The sequence below is a fragment of the Serinus canaria genome, chromosome 1 (genome assembly GCF_022539315.1).
Source record: "Serinus canaria isolate serCan28SL12 chromosome 1, serCan2020, whole genome shotgun sequence".
Classification (NCBI taxonomy): Eukaryota; Metazoa; Chordata; class Aves; order Passeriformes; family Fringillidae; genus Serinus; species Serinus canaria.
In genome coordinates, this window is record NC_066313.1 from 76,119,439 (window position 1) to 76,136,806 (window position 17,368).

Genomic DNA, 17,368 nt, shown 5'->3' on the forward strand with positions numbered 1-17,368 from the left:
CAAAAGTGGTCTCATAGTCCTATACCACATTTAAGTATCATACTCAGTTCAAGTATCTTCAAACTTTTCAGACAACTGCATCAGTGAAAAACAGAGAGCAGGAGAAAGTCAGCCTTTTGCAGTTCTTTGCTGTAACCAAATGACATTCTCTAAGGAATCTCAAACATCAGCCAACACATCACTGACCCCCAGGAAAAACTCTTAAATCTTTCTTAAATTTTCTCTCTCTCACCTTTATGGGAGCTGTGCTGCAGCAAGTGTGTGGTGTCATGCTCAGTGACTCCCCAAAAGCAAGTGTAACCTGCTGTGGAGTCATCTTGTGGATGTGCTGGTGGATTTGAATAATGCCAGCGCTGAGGTCCCGCTTGCTAGTGACAGACAAATGCTGAACAGCAAGCTGTGGGGCCAAGGGAGAAACTGGAAGCCAGGGCTGCTGGCAGAGAACCCAGGTAAAGCTGTGTTCCTTCTCTCTTCCCCAGACATATACCCCAAAGTGTTAAATCACCTCAAGTAGCTGGTCTGCACATCTCTGAGCCCCCTCTTGGAAACAGACCCTGAACAGCCATTTGTTGTATCTGTGCGCATGAAACACTCAAAATTGGTTTAAATGGGATAAAAGACTGGTTTTAGTGAAACATAACAGGGGGGAAGGGTACCTTCATAGTTCCTGCATTATTTTTTCACACTGTGCTGTGTTTGTCCTCCATCATTTCTGTAGGGTAGAAGCAGTTCTTGCACTGTGATGTTTTCCCACATTTTACCTGTGGTCAGTGACTGGGCAGAGCCTGCCTGATCCACAGTCATCTGGCTGGGCCAAACACCCAACATCAGAGGAGCCTGTGCAGCTCCTCTTGGAAAGAGTGTTATTAAATAATGTATTTCAAGTTTGAGAAATATTTAAAAACAGACTGGAAGTAGAAATTTAATCTATTTTCTGCAATTTACTCTTATTTTAGTAAACTGTTAGGTTTGGTCAGTTATCCTAAAGGGTGTGTTGCTGGCCAAGAACAGTGTCATTTAAAAATCCTCAGCAGCCAAGCAATTTTCCCTTTGGGGAAGCAAACAGTTTTTCTCTGTATCAAAATACAGCTTTCCAAGCAAAAACAGTGTGTGCCTTCATTTACTGGCAAACTGCTTTCACTTAGGGGAATATGAACACACTGATTTTTTCCCCCATATTTTATCAGATATACTTCAGAGTAATTTATCCTTCATTACATAAATGAGCTTTTTTCTTAGATGCAGCTCATTCCCTCACAATAAAAAGAGCATTAATATTCAGTCGGCCCGAGTCTCTTTTATAAGAAAAATCATTACCTTTCAGATTGTGTTTTGAATAACAAACACAGATCCTTCAGGAAGAAACTTGTCCCAGTGGGGATTGAGAAAGGATCAGAGTTAAGCATTGAAACATGCAATTAATTCCCATTAGGGGATTAGGGCACTCGTGTTCACTTTGAATAAGAAAAATGAATTGTGAATTAAATTGTTCACAACCAAGAGGTGACTTGTCAGAGTTAATAAGTTAAAAAATAAAAAGGGAAACCTAAAACACACATAAAAAGCTCTATAGTGAGTGGCGCATATGTAAGGAAAAGGTATGCTTCATTTCCATTAAACAAAAGCCCTGTCCCTACTGTACAGCTGGAGATAAGCTTCCAAAAAGTTCACAGAGAAGAGTGTCACCATTTCCTGAAACTGGTGAAAACAACTTCCCTGTTTCTGATGGCACAGCAGCTGGCTGTTGGGAAACATCACTCACTTAAAGAAAGGCACCCATCATCCCAGTGCAGAATTCAACAGCAACAAAGGAACTTGCTGACCCAGGTTTGGGCAAGTGTTTCTGATTTAGCCTTTGAGCAGATTGATTCAGCAGGCAGTACAAACAGAGATGGAGTGGGAAGCTGAAGTTTCAGCCACAGCTCCCTGTGGCACTTCTGTGCCCCACAGTGGCCCTGTCACTCACGCTGGATGGGCTGAGAAAATGATGACTTCTATTTTTAAAAAAAACAACAACAAAGCAAAACCCAGCCCTCCAGCCAAGGAGGGACTGAAATAAACTTGGTAATAACATTTCCTGATCACTGCTCCGTATAAATAAGACATATACAATTTGCTGCACAATAAATCTGGTCTCCAGTGTGCTGTGTGTGGTGCTGCAGAAAGGCTGTAGATGTGTTAGCATCACTTAAAGCACTTGCAAATCCTGGGCTTTTAAAAGAGTTTCAGCCACCTTGTGGCAGGAGAGCACAGAGCAGAATTGTATTTGAGGGTCATTTCACACTGCTTCCACTACACAGCTGAAAGGAGTTATAGATGGCACCCCCTTGCTGAATCACCAACAAGAAGTTGCCTTTTCTCACTTAATCCAGTTTGACACTTCTTACCTTCACTAAACCACCTGAGAGGAAAAGAAAACCCACCAAAAACCAAACAAAACCCGCCCAGACTTATACTGAATACTAGCTGCCAGAACAAAACAAACCCATTCAGAAAGTACTTTCATGAAATATTCATATCGGAATCATGAAAATTTAATGGCATGGAGAAACACGAGTGAAATCTGTACTTCATCTTGGCAAACTATTTCTTTCAGCTATGAAAGATGACCTGCCAGATTGCTTGTGGGATCTGTACCTAGTTGCTTCATCAGGCAAGATGCAAAGATCAGAAAAATAGAGAAACTATTTCAGCATCACAGAGGTAGGTGGTGCTGGGTGAAAAGTGGTTGCTGCTAGCCAGGAGCCCGGTTGCTGCTCACCATTAGTGCTGGTAGAGCAGCAGCACTGTATCCACATCCACCCTCACCCACCAATGGAGTTCTGGGTCAGGGCTTTGGTTTTCCCTCTCGAGGCCCAGCAGCTCCAGCAGGGTGAGAGGCCATGGGGCCAGTCGCTGGCTTACTCACCCTGCACTTGCAGGTGAAGCTGCAACCAGGCTCTTTGCTCCCAAGCTTGCTCCCCAAGTGGAAGCAGCAGCTTTGGCAACCCCCCCCCCAACTTTTTTTTTTTTTTTTTTTTTTTTTTTTTAACCACAATTCAGACAATTACAGGACTCTACCAGCTTCTTTTAAAAATGAAGCATGGCCTCAGAGCTGTGCATTACACTGGCTCCAGGACTGTTTGCAATCATGCTCTCAGTGGGTTTGGGAGAAGTTTCAACAAAATAAAACCTAACTCAGAAAGTATCCATTTCTCTCACTCCATACAGTAACATTATTTTCCCTTGAGAAAAATTCTCTGCATTGGCTCTGTGACCAGATATAGTTACACATTAATTCTTCAGAAGTTTCTTAAAAACTGTAGGAAACAGGTGAAAAAACAAAATGCCTTGAACTTTAAACTTGAGCCCAGTCTGTTTGAATGAAGGGAGTTTTAAGGTCACTCTTCACTCAATGCTAACTTTCAAGAAGGACTAACATGCCAGAGAGGACTCCTGGGACCGCATCCTGTTGGTCCTTTGATGCTTTCATTTTGTTGCTTGCTATTTTCTTTATAGCACAGACAAGGGCTTCCTGCCTGGGCCGACCCCTTCCCAACCTTGCTGAATACCTCGGAAAAAGTTTATGGCAAGACACCTTTCTTACATTAACGACAGAGGCAGCAGTGAAACGATGGCTCCTTTGAAATCAAGAGGTTATGGTCTCCTCGCAGCGGTCACCCGCTCCGAAACAGTGAGGTGCTGCTTTGTGAAAACAAACAAGAGTATTGGAGTAACCAGGGCCATGCTGGATGCTACTGGGCACTACCTGAAACTCCACTTAAACTTCTTTGCAGATTCTTTTCATTTCTTCATTGGATAACTCACATCCCCAAACCAACACTTCTGTGCTTAAACTGAAGTATCTTGTGAGTCTCTGCCAGAAGGCAGAGTGAGGATGCCCTTCCTTTGGACAAGCATCAATCACAGCACTGCTCACATGCTTTGTACCCCTTTGTCATAAAAACATTTGCCTTTTCTCTGTTTGAAAACATTCCAAATCACTTTCAACAGTACTGCATAGAGAAAATGCGTTAGATTAATTTTTATTGCTTACAGAAAGAGTTTCATTCCCAAAGTGACTTTTAGAAGGTCTCAAAGTGACAAACTGATAAAACCACCACATGCAAAAAGATGATGGGGATGAAATGCAGAACACATGCTGGACACAACATTAGACTGATTAACAGGCTAAATTTCTGGAGAGTGCAGAGACAAGAGGGGATTGCTAGCACATCAGGACAAGAAAAGGCAGATTAAAAAACCAGAAGCTCAGTGGATGTGGACAAACTGAGCTGAGAGGAAGGAAGGGAAAGCTGTCACCTCAAGAGAAAATTATATAACTAAGTATTGACTGTTTTGTCCTAATATTAAGTCTTGTTGTACAAGTTTCACTGAAGTCTTAGGACCCCAGTTCAGAATCTGTAGATTACAAAACTTTTTACAGTGAGCTCAGGGCAGAGCACTGAGTCCAGAACTGTTTGACTTTGGCCAAGAATGAACCAGCAGGAGCTTAAATAGGAGCTGATGAGGTGGGGCATAATCAATCACCTACAAATATGGGTAAAGGTTTTAAGAGAGACAGTTGATTCTCTGCGTACATGAACACATAGTCAGCCAAAATTTTTCATACAGAATCATTAACATGGATAGGAACAGCCTTCTAATTGTAGGAACAGAGAGGCATAAGAACAACCTATAACAAATGACCCCAAAAACCTTGAGGGCCAAGTGCCCTCTATCTTAGGGTGGTCAACAACAAGATACCTCAGCATCACAGCACAAGAACAGGGCAAGGCAACATTCATGCATTTCCAGAGTTGGGCCCCGACCTTCCCCAAGTCAAAGTGATGAGCACTGAGCACTGTGCTGTGTAAAGGCCTTTTCTTCCTGTGAGCTCTCACGCCTGTTTTTGTGTCAGCAATGGCAGCAGCAGCACAGAAGGCAGCCCTAGGCAGTGACTGCACGTATGTGCATGAGGCCGTACTACTGTGGGGTCTTTCCCTGATGCCTGCTTGCTTCATCTTCCTGACTCAGGGGGCTCTGTGCACCTCCTCAGTGCCACCAGATACTTTTCCAGTGTTTACTCTCTTGATGGCTGGCAAGTCTACATATATTCAACAAAAGCAGCACTCTTTACTGATTCTCTTATGGTTTTCTGACATAGGGAAACTATACTGAAACATTTAAGAACAGACAATTGAATTTATACAGGGAGAGAAATCATGTCTCCTCCTTTGTTCACACTCCATTCTCCCCATGCCTTTTTGAGTGTTATTGAGCAACACGATGTTTCAGAAGAACACAGCAATACCTCAAGCATCTTAGTCTTGAGTGCCAGCTGAGGTGTGTTTACTGAAAATCAATAAACAGTGAGGAAGACTTGAAAACTGGAGCTCTTGAAAACTTGTTCAAACTATCATGGATTCTACAGTTATTCCTGTCTTAGAAAAAGGCAGGAGACTAGATGGCTTCTCAAAATCCCACTCAAGCATGGTGGGTCCTTACAATGCAGTTTTGAGTACACTACAATTAATTTAAATTATATACACAAAAATATCTCATCTTTGCACTTTTAGCATAGGTGCTCACACTGTTGTAGCTACACAAAAGGAAGAAAAAAAACAACCCACGAGAATGGAGCATGCTTTAAATGCCAGACTGCTGTTACAGGAAAAAAGTAGAAAAACAACTTTTGATAGGGCAGCCCTGCTATGCCATGGTGAATTTGAAGTGGTTTCCATCATTGAGATGCAGAACAGAGCCCAGAGTTTCAAACCGCCGACATCCTGAAACCCGGGACAGAGCATGCAGCTTGGACGGGTTCCCTGCGAGGTCAGCACATTAATTTACATGCCAATACCCAGAGCGGTCAGCTCGCTGTTTTGAGAAGATCATCCCGGCCTGTGGAACACGGCAAACACTTGGAGTACCTAAGCATGGGAATGTATTTTCCTACACTGAAAGGATGGTGAGAGAGAGAGAACGGGAAGCAAGAAAAGATGGGGTCTTGTGTGGGATCGTGAGGTGCCTTTCCACAAAGGAAATGAGGGAACAGCTGCACAATGATCCTCTGTGAGAAGGGGAGAGGTGCCCAGGTCATGGCCCAGCATCGTCCCTTGGGAGTGCGACTGAGCCTGGAAGGGAGATGTTTATAAAGCCCCATTGTTGAGCAAAAGCATCCTCCCACTGGCAAGGGCCTGTGGCTTGGGAAGCCATCTTATGCCTTTGCTCCTGCTCTGTGGAGGTGCCATGGCAGGGGCTGCAGGCAGGATAAGCTCTGCCCAGGAGAGACCCAGTGGTGCCTCTTGGGCCTCACTGTGTGGCTGGCTGGGAGGGCCAGCAGCTGGACATCCTGACAGAACAGATGAGGCCACTCCAGCCAGCAGCTCCACAGGTGGTAGCAGGATATCTCCCTGGGATGACTCAAGGTGCCTGAGCCCTGCAGCACCATGTGGAAGGGTCACTGCAATACAATGCTCCTCAAACCTTGCTGAAAACCAAATGAGAGCACAGATGTTCAGGGAACAAAACGTGCTCTGCTAAATGAGCCAAACAGAAAAATCCAGGTATGTATCTGGGAACAGTGTACATTATACTGCAGTATTTTTCCTCCAGAAATGGCTACTTACTCCAGTCCAGCATGGACTCGCTACTAAAACACAAACCTTTGACCGATGTGTCAGAAATTAAACATCAGAAAAACTCAAAAGACTGGTTTTTTTCAACACACGATTCCTGGGAAACTATGGGCTGCTTTAAAGGATCAAAGAAAGGCAATTCATATGCATTTGCTGCAACCACATACACACACACACAAGGATTTTCTACACAGAGGCATGCTTTGCTTGTAAAGTGTTAGTGGCCACCAGAAAAGGAGGAAGGTTAAAACCAGCTGTACTGGAGGAGCCACCAGATCTAAATGCAAACACAATTTTAAATGTTCCACCAGAAAGGGTACAGACAGTGTGGGATAACAGGCAAGGACATTTGCTCTGAAGCAGGGTCATAGGAATTTTGTGAGGTTCAGAAGCAGCAGTGGACAATAAAGTATATCTATACACACAGAAGTTACAGTAACAGTCATGCTTTTTCATTTGTATGTATGGAAGAAGGAAAGGCCCTCCCTCCTTGACATTTACATGACCAAAGCTGAGGTTACTAAAGGTGCATAGAAGCTTCTTTTTCTTTAAGAAGGAAGTCTTAAACCATTCTTTCAGTCTATGAATCAAATTTGTGGAAGAGCATAATATTTAGTATGGGATACTGGTACAAAATAAATCAGCTCAACAGGCTGTTCAGACAAGTGGTGGAGCCACCATCCCTGAAGGTATTTACAAGATGTGGTGCTCAGGGACATGGTTTAGTGATGGAGTTGGGAGTGCTGATTTAATAGCTGGATTCAATCTTAAAGACTTTTTACCAAACTAAGTGATTTTGTGATTCTATTCTAATTCACTGCCATTATTTTATTTGTCTTACTAATTACATGTATATGCCAGTCTTACATTGGTAAGCTATCTGGGTAGTTTTGTTTAATAAAAAGATTTTTAAAGTGAATTTTAGCTTGTAACTTAATACAAGTCAGAAATAAAAACCCAAGCCATATCTCAGCAACATATCTCTTCCACCATTTTCTAATATAATAAAAGGCAAGAAAATACAAACCAAAACAGGACATAAAATCAAAACTACAAAGAACTACAAACAGATGTTCAGAATTAACTTCAATCCCACTGAGGCATATCACTCCTCTTTAGAAATTAGTAACAAGTTTACTAAAGAACGAGTAAATCAGAGATCATCATGAGAAGAGAATTAATGAGTTATTTCAACTGTCCTGGTCTTGATTTTTGCTCTCTAAGAATGACTTGCAAATTCCTGCAATGAAATCTGAAACACGCCTCATGTCCTTCTTTAACAGGGAATGCATCCTTATCCCAAAGTAAATACACTTATTGGCCTCCTCTCTTCTACACAGAAGAAAAAAAATGCATATTCTGGGGACATCCAAAATAGCCTGAAATAGCACTTAGCAAGGCACTGGAGTATTTGCTTTCAAATCCATAAAATGTACTGACCAAACTCAAATATCTTCCTGCCTGGTAGAGTCAAAGCAAGACAAGAAATCCCCAATTTGTATGTGTCCTATAAAATTAAGTGTTTATTTTCTGATAGTGGTTTGGTCTCTGATGCAGAAACAGGTTCTGTAGTCTAATGCAAAATTTAACAAAGGTCAGTAAGATCTGCATTTACTGAAAAATAAGGAAAACCAGCCACACAACCCCTTAAATCTTCTCATGGAGCCACAAGAGTCTCACAAGAATAACTGATGGAAATAACTCCCTATCTCTACATATACATTTGCAATTGCAGATAAAAGCTATTTTGGTTTTATGATGACACGGAGAATTTACTCTAATTCAAGGTCTCTTTGCCAGTTCTCCCTCCAGAATGCTTGGAAGGAAGTTTAATGAAGGACTTCTTATAGCAGGGGTAAGACTGTTACAGGATTTCGTAATATTCGTCTTAATTTATATGAGCCAATTATTTACAAATAAAATATTTACATAAATGAAAATGGCTATATAAATGCTCTCCAGCCTCTCTTCAGTGACCTTTGAGAAAGAATTTCTGATATTAACTTGATAAAGAAAGGAGAACAGAATTAAGTACTGGAAGTAAATGAGAAAGGGATTAATATGCAGTATGGTTCTGAATGCAAAGAAAGCCAGGCCAGGGTCATTAAACAACTTACTCTGATAAAGATAACACAGTGAGCTTGGAGTTCATTATTTAATAATCAATGAAAACATCTCCAGACCAAGTCATAGGGAAGAACTGTCTATGAACAAGGAGTAAGTTAAGGGAAGATTATAATTGGTTGTATTAAAATAAGAAGTGGTAAGCACAAACAAAAGTTACAAGTCATATTCCTCAGGAATCAATGTTGTTTTATTTCTTAGTCATCATACCATAGCTACATGAGATGGCCTAAGAACTGTGTAATGGAAGTAAGATGGCTTTTAATGATACAAAGTGCAAAACCATATGCTTGGAGACCACAGACAAGAGCTTCTAGGGCACTCATGATTTGAAGGCAATAAAGGAATCAGACTCTCCCAAGCTGGAAGGGACACATAAGAATCATGGAGTCCAATCCCTGCTCCTCACAGGACTGCCTAAAGCTAACCCATTTGACTAAGAGCATTGCCCAGACTCTTCTCGATCTCTGACAGGCTTGGAGCCATGACCACTTCCCTGGGGAGCCTGTTCCAGTGGCCAGTCACCCTCTCAGTGAAGAACCTTTTCCTAATGTCCAGTCTGGACTCCCCCTGCTTCATCCCATTTCCTTGTATCCTATCACTGGTCAGCAGAGAGATCAGCACCTGTCCTCCACTGCCCACCTTGAGGAAGCTGCTGGCTGTGATGAGGTTCCCCCTCAGCCTTCTCCAAGCTGAATGAGCCAAGTGACCTCAGCCACTCCTTTGAGTCTTGCCCTTGAGGCCTTTCACCACCCTGGTCACCCTGCTCTGGAAACACTCTAATAGCTTTTGTGAAAGATTTTACTTTTACAAACCAGGTGGTTTCCATCTGTGATACATTTCTGAATCAAGACAGCATACAGAGCAGCTGAAAAGGACCTTTTAAATTTTTAAAAATAAAATTAGCATTCTAGAGATATAAGCCTTCCAAATTACTTTGTGGGCACATCAGAAGAAATTCACATACCTTAAGGCACTGAAATCTAGGAGAGTGTCTAACTACACCTATCCATCAATCTAGAGTTTGTGCTGAGAAAACTGGCATGAATTAGGCGATGTAATAGTATAAAATGTTCTGAATGCCTCAAGCTACATCTTAAGATGTAGCCAATTTAGGACTGGAGCAGGTCCCACGCAAAGGAGATTAAGCCACCATTATAAATTAGCATATCCTCTGCTTTAATATCAGCCCAAACAGCCTCCTTGCACACCCCAAATACAGGCCAAAATGATGAGAAAGAGGACGGCTAAACTGGCTACATTAGCTGTCAACAGAGCAGACCAAAGGGGATGCACAGAACCCAGCACAGAAAGGGAAACTGCTACTGTCCCCTGTTCATACCATGGGCCATGAGGCAGAACTGACAATGGATCACTACATTCCTGCTTTCTTAGGGTATGCTGTGGAAGTAAGAAAACAATTCATAGATGCTGCTATTTTATTGGGATCCCATCTTTCCAAATAGATCTCAAATATCCTGTAGTATGTAGAGTTCCTTCCAATTCGCTTCCTCATGCTTTTTCAAATTTCAGTGTGAGCAAACAGGATAAGTAGGACAGGGAACAGCAAGTCCCAGGACCTCTCTATCCTTCTAAGTGAAAAGTTTCCTCTTGCACTGATCAGCAGACATTTTCAACACACACCCCTCAGCACAACTGATACACAATATAAAAACTAACTAGTCTTCCTGTCAGCAACTTTGCTCCTACTAAAATAAATTCACAAGCATCACTTATAATTTATTTTAATGCCACAAATAAAGAGAACAGCCCCCAGTAAGTACAATTAGCACCACACTTTTAAAAACAGACTGCTTGCACTGAAAGGTCTTGGCTCATAGCAAATACAGCCTGGGAGTTTCAAGTAGTTCTGGATGAACACTGGTACACCCTCACACCAAATGCATTTGACAAGGAAAAACTGGGATAAGAAGGGGCGATTTTACAGATTAACCAAAAATTGTATTTTTGGAGTTAAAATGGTGCTACCAGAAAAATATTAAAGATAAGCATTATTCACAGAATATTGAAAATGCACAAAACATTATTAAATAACTTTTTAGTCCATAGGAAGTTATGTTTCAGTTCTTGAATGAATCAATCAGTGCCCTTCCAGTGCTACTCTCCCCACTCACACTGTGCAGTACAGCAGACTCAGGCAACTCCCAATGCCCACACAGAGGAATAATGTTATTATTCTGAACAGCATTTCTCCCAGACTTGACAGTATCTAGGGACATCTGGAAATCTCAGTTAATTTCACTTCTGCATTCCTTAAGCAAACACTCACTTAGTGATGCTAATTAACTGAGGAAAAATTAAATAATATAATTAGAGAGCCAGATGTAAATTAAGAAGCAGTATAATACTTAAAACACAGAAAGAAGAGAAATCATACATTTTGTCTTTTTGATATGACTTTAAAAGACAGGTAATGATCAAATAACTTCTTTCAGCACATGAACATTTTTTTCAAAATACATAAATGATTGGCAAATTACAAACCCTCACTAGCTCACCATTTACCCCCCAATAACTATCAATTAATAAAGGCATGCTTCTGAATACATAATGCATTACATTTTTTACTTTCAACACCTGGTGTCACCAGAATAACACCATACATTTCTAAAACGCTCTGCTGTGGTGTGTGTGTGTGTGTGCTTTGATTTTAGGGCAGTAATACTTCAAAGGAAGTGGAATTGTAGAAAATTATGGCAAGCAATGCACACAGATTTTTTTTTTCTTTTGTTAATTGATACATTAGCAGTTAACTGACCATGGCAGGTCATTTTAAAAATTAGGCTCAAGGTGTCTAAAAGCCTTTATCCCTTAGACATGGTCAAAAAAGCCTGAACAAAGTGAAAATTTTGCTGTATTTCAGTATTTTGAGCAAGCTAAATCGTAAACCTTTTTTTGCAAAAACACTTTAACTGGTCATTTCCGCTACACCAGAATTTTGCTAATTGCAATCAATTTTTGTAGGGGCTAATCAAAACCTTTCTGTCCAGTCTAGGGCTGCATTAATTGGTTATTATTACAGTTCCCCTGAGAATAGACAGAGGGGAGCGATTTTGATTGATTATTGCTTGGAGCTCCCCAAGACACTAAATAAAAAGTTAAATATCAAAGAAGATTTAATTAATTTCAGTGTCTCCTTCTTTCCACTCTATCAGCAAAATAGAGCTGATAAAAAATTGACAAATTAAAGGGAAATGAAAAGAGTCAGAACTGGTGACCCTGTATTTTTTTAATGAGAAAGTACATGCATTTATTTGCTCTAATCTTTAGATAATGGGCACAAGAAAATGAAAACTTTCTCAGCTTTTGATGGTTATTCCAAAGCCCAAATGGAATTACGGCTGGCAGTAAGATTAAGTGGTATAAGATTTGTGTTATGTTTTTCTTTTAATATAGCATTTCAAATAAATCAGTCAAAGAATCCTGAACTCTTGGGGGAAAAAAAAGTCATAAGCTTGTTATATAAGAAAGATAGAAAATACTGTATTATAACATACAAATGCAGTATTTCGGAATCAAAGGTTTAGGAGTCTCTATTTTGGCAGAAAATTCTGTAGCAGCAAACAAAGGAAGATGTGATCAAGATATTTGTGATTAATTTTGTAAAGACTTACTCAGACTGGCACTTCCACTAATTATGCCTGGGTCTCCTGCAGTGGACTTTGCAGATGTCTTTCAGTACTTTTTCATTTAAGATAGAAGCACTTCCACAGGTACAAGTTTCCAGGGTTTAGCACAATCACTGTGGATTTTAAAGCTAGAACAGAAAGCTAACCCTGATACAGGAATTATTTTCAGCTGAGTGCTTTTCTAGGACCCACAGACAATCCCTATGTATTGGAGGAGATCCCTGTGTGCCTGCAAGGCATTTACTACCTCTAGACTGATCTGTGGGGCCAGCTTTTTGGTGACAGGCTTCCAAACCCCCTAAAAGGAAGACAGGCAAGCAGTGCAACCTGGAATAATGGTATCAAACAACATCAACCCATATAAAGAATAAAACAGCATGAAAAGCAGGAAAAAAGCTTAAGCCTGGGAAAAGGGATGCAAGTCATTAAGTAGCTCTTCTCCTCAATGCTTGATTTAATAGATGCTAACATCAGTAATTTTTAGAAGAGACAGCCTAAGCCTGGCTTAACTTAACTCTTCCAAGTTAGACAGGTTTTACAGGCAAATTTTGTTTATTATAACACCACCACTTGTTTGCTTCAGCATTTCAGAACACAAATCCCCCAAACCAAAAAGAACCCCAAAACCCAACACCAGTAGTTTTCTGTAAAACAAGGTGTTAATTATTTTAGGACTCCCTAGCCCTTTATTCATTTTTTACAGGGAAAAAAAATAATAATAAAGACCTTAGAGGACCCTTTTCTCCCAAAAGATACAGGTATTCAGGGATCACTGACTCAGAATGTGCTTATATGCACAGGAGCAGAAGGACAACTGGTAAAGTAATACTCAGGTCACAAAAGTTTATCTGGAGCTGCTCAGCTGAGTGGCCTGATGTGTCCTCCACCACAACAAACTGCCCAAGCAGACCTAGGGGACACGGCTTGGATGGAGATAGACACTATTTCCAATGTCAGCTCCTATGGAAGAAAGAAAGGGATGAAGACCTTTTAGTAATAAAACCTAATATTTAGATTGCACACAGAGGCAGTTTCCCATCTCTACCACTGGTAAGATGTGCAGATGCTGAAAAGAAATCATCTGAAAAATCATCTGTCTAGATCCATACCAGTTACTTTGTCTTGACCTTGGTAGAACTTTTGACACTGATAATGCTCACAATACTCCCACAAGCAAGCTAGAAAAACATGATTTAACAACAACTGTTGGTATTTAGAAAAAAAAAAAAAAACAACCAAAAAACCAACCAAGAAAAAACCCCAAACAAACAAACAAACAAAAAAAACCCACAAAAAAAATAAAAACCCAACCCAAAACAAACAAAAAAAAACCAAACACGAACTCCAAAACTGTTTAGAAAGATTAGTTAATATTTATCAGAGGTGAATCTCAAACTGGACATATGCTCAGGATTTGTAATGTTCATTCCAGTAGCAGGGAAGCACCAATAATGAAAATACTGAATGATGTGCACAAGGCTAATGAGACAGTCACAAGCCCCTGCACGACTGCAACAGCTCTGCAACAGCTGTTCAGGTAAGGCTAGAACAAAGTTCTAAGATTAGGCCAGGAATAATCAACCACATAAACAAAATCTTGGGAAAGACTGGTGCAACAGCATTTCCACAGAAAGAAATCTGACATTTACAATGACCATGAAGTCAACATGAGTCAACAACGTGGTAGGGTTGGAAAAAATATCCTGCTCTAATCCGGCCACAAATTGAGTAGTATGTCCAGCTTTGAGCACTACATGTAAAGAACCATGATGGACAGAGAGAGCAATCACAGGTCAGGAAACCAAAACTTACAGAAGAAAACAACAGAAATAAAGAGCCTGTACTGTGATCACTTCTTTAAGAGAAAAGAGCATCCTACCTTTAAGAATATGAAATCATACTGGAAGAGGAAGAGGCTGTAAGCTTCTTTCCACATCTGCTTTAACAGAAGATCCAATAAGCTCAAATTCTGAAGATGGACATTAGAAAGACTATCCACTTCCTGATAAGCAGAGTGCCTAGGAAAAGTGTAGATAACTAGCTAAATTAGGAATCCTTCATGACTGCCTATCCTCAACAGCAGGACAACAAACCTCTATCAGAAATAACACTACTGCTGCAAAACTTGCCTTTTGCCAAGGAACTGGATGAGACAATCTCTTAGCCCTCCTTTAAAAGTAAACATAAAAGACAGTTTGAATCATATGTTACACATGGAAAGGAACGCTGGACTGATGAAGACTGCAGGAGACCAATTCTGAGGTCTCGTCAGTAGATTCCTGCTACCTCAAGGACAGGTTTCTAGTACAGATCCAAATCCCTGCCTCTTTATAGATGGATCACTATGCAATTGATTTTTTAGATTTACTTTCCCAAATAGTAATAATCCTGAAAAGCAAATGAAATGTTCAATTCCCACCCCTTCTTACTCCATGCAGTGCCTCCTAAACACACTCAGAGATATAATCCTGAGGTGCTACACTGAGTGCTTTCTGACCGCATGAATCTTGCATTGCTTTCTGCACTGTGATCTAGCTTCAAAAGGCCAAACAAAACCAAATGGGACATGGGTTAGAGCCCTTGGGACAAAGGACATGAATCTAATTTTTCTACTTCCTAGGAGATCACAGAATCATAGAATATGCTGAGTTGGAAGGTGCTGATCAGGATCCTTCAAATAGAACTCCTGGCCCTGCACAGGACACCCCAATAATCACACCATGTGCCTGAGAGCTTTGCCCAAATGCCTCTTGAACTCAGACAGGCCAAAGACAGAGCAGTGCCAGGCCAGCTGTACATCTCTGGCTGATAAAAGCACCTAAAGAAGGCAAAGTGCATGAACAACCTAAGCCTCTGACACCACAGCCTCAAGAACAGATGCACAGCTCCCTGGTACCATTCCCACTCTGAAACTTCTGCTCCCCAGGCAGGAAGCTACACACACTTGAGGCTTCCAAGACAGCCATGCTGGTTTACATATTATACATAAAGGCCACTATAAATCTGAGTCCACAAAATAACCCTTCTGGTTTGTCTATTTTTCATCTCAAAAACTGTTTTTTGATCACAAATATGACAGATTATAATCCCAAGTAGTTCTGAAATAACCTCTATTTAATAGAAATTTTTAAAATATAACTTATATTTTGTTTATAGGCATATAGGTTTTATTTGTTCTATTGATAGTATGCTGGTGAGATACACCACTTTGATATGGTACCATTAAAAATCTATATCCTCACAGAGTTTTCCTCTGAGCTGCTGATGTGGAAATTGTAGATAAGAGACACTGCTATTTTTCCAGACAGGCAATAAACAATCTTACACACACATTTGTTTATCCACTGCATATGTGATTCACAGGTAAACTACTGCACATATACATGAGTGTAATCCACAGCAGTGTCACAGGTTTTATCAAAAAGAACAATGTAAGCTAGTACACATTTCTTAGACAGCTAAGTGATTGTTCTGTGGTAGCTCAGAAAACATGCTACAAAAGCTGCCATCTGCAGCAGCTTTGCCCACAAGACAGAAATAATGACAACTGGGATCCAACCAGAGCTGTCTAAGTAAACACTAAATTGTGCGTGCTGTTAGTACTGCAGAGTGTTTACAGAACACAAAAGTAGAAGATTACTGGGGAGTTTATTCCCATTAAGAGATAAAAATCATCAAGCTTAAGAGAGACTGTTCCACTGGCACCAAAAATATTTCCGAACACTCTTCCCAAATTAAACTCCCAAAGCATCACTAATACCTGAAGTGAAAGCTCAGCTGATAATGTAGTTGTGCTGATGGTTTAATGGGCTGGCACAGAGAGCCACAGAGGGGTGGGGCAGATGTCAAATAAATAATCCATCCCATATAGAATCTCAAAAATCAGCCTAATAGATTAAGTTTTGACCTATCTAATGTCAAACCAAACTACCTGATGTGGCAGGAGGGTCATGAAAGACAAATTATACTAAAGGGCATGTCATCTATTCCTTCCTTCTAGTATCATCTACCAGCTCTGGTGTCTGCTGCATCACTCTCCAGACTCTGCTTAAAATCTGGTTGCAACAACACTGATGGTCGATCTCAAAATCTCTCCCCAAAAGAGTGCCCCCAAAACCAATCAAAATGTTTGACAAACCTAGAACTGAAAGGTCAATCATGGACTTGATAATTTTCTCAGTCCATCATAAGATTGAGAGCCCAAACTTATTACATCAAAAGAATAACTACACTTAACAAAATTCAAAACTGAACTGTATCTCCATGTCAATGAATAAACACGTCCTGCATTCACAGTAAGACTGCAATGATAATAAACCTCTATTAAAGACAGCTAAAATATAGAGCCTGATTTGAGTTTTCTACCTAAACCAATACTGAAACAGAAGTTACAGGTTAAGACATAGACGGCAATATCACAAGTTAAAGAGATTATTCTGTTATACAGAAATTATGAAATTTTTTAAGTTCCTCCTGTACAAAATTAAAGATACTTGATGCCCTCCATTAATATAGTAAACTGTCACTAAGCATACTTAATTAAAAGATATAATAACTACTAGCAGTAAAAGAACAGACTAGATGAACAGATGGATCCAGATATATTTTGACCTAAATTTCTTGGTATTTTGACAAGATAAATAAAGGTAAATATAAACAAGAAGAGGAGGGAGAGGAATAACCAGCCAGTCAGTATATCTCAGTTAGAAGTCTTATACTAGAAAGATGGAAAAACCACTATCAAATCTTTTTCTTTCTCTGCTCACCTTCTTGTCTTCTCAAAGATGTTTTGTTTCTGCTAAGTAGGTTTCCTGAGGCTTCCTGTAACCACTTATATATTCACCTTACTGAGACATTAATCATGCCTGGAACCCAAATAATGAAGTAAGGCCCACAACCTTAGGACAGCTGAATCAAAAGAAATAAATCATTAAGCTGTAATATAATTTAAATCTCTTAAAGGCTGATTTTCTT

General features: G+C 40.3%; 1 protein-coding gene across 1 annotated transcript in view; it reads right to left on the reverse strand.

Annotated features, from left to right (window-relative positions):
- The window catches only part of GGACT (gamma-glutamylamine cyclotransferase), a 28,312-nt gene that overhangs the window by 3,297 nt on the left and 7,647 nt on the right, over positions 1-17,368 (reverse strand). The window lies entirely within an intron of this gene.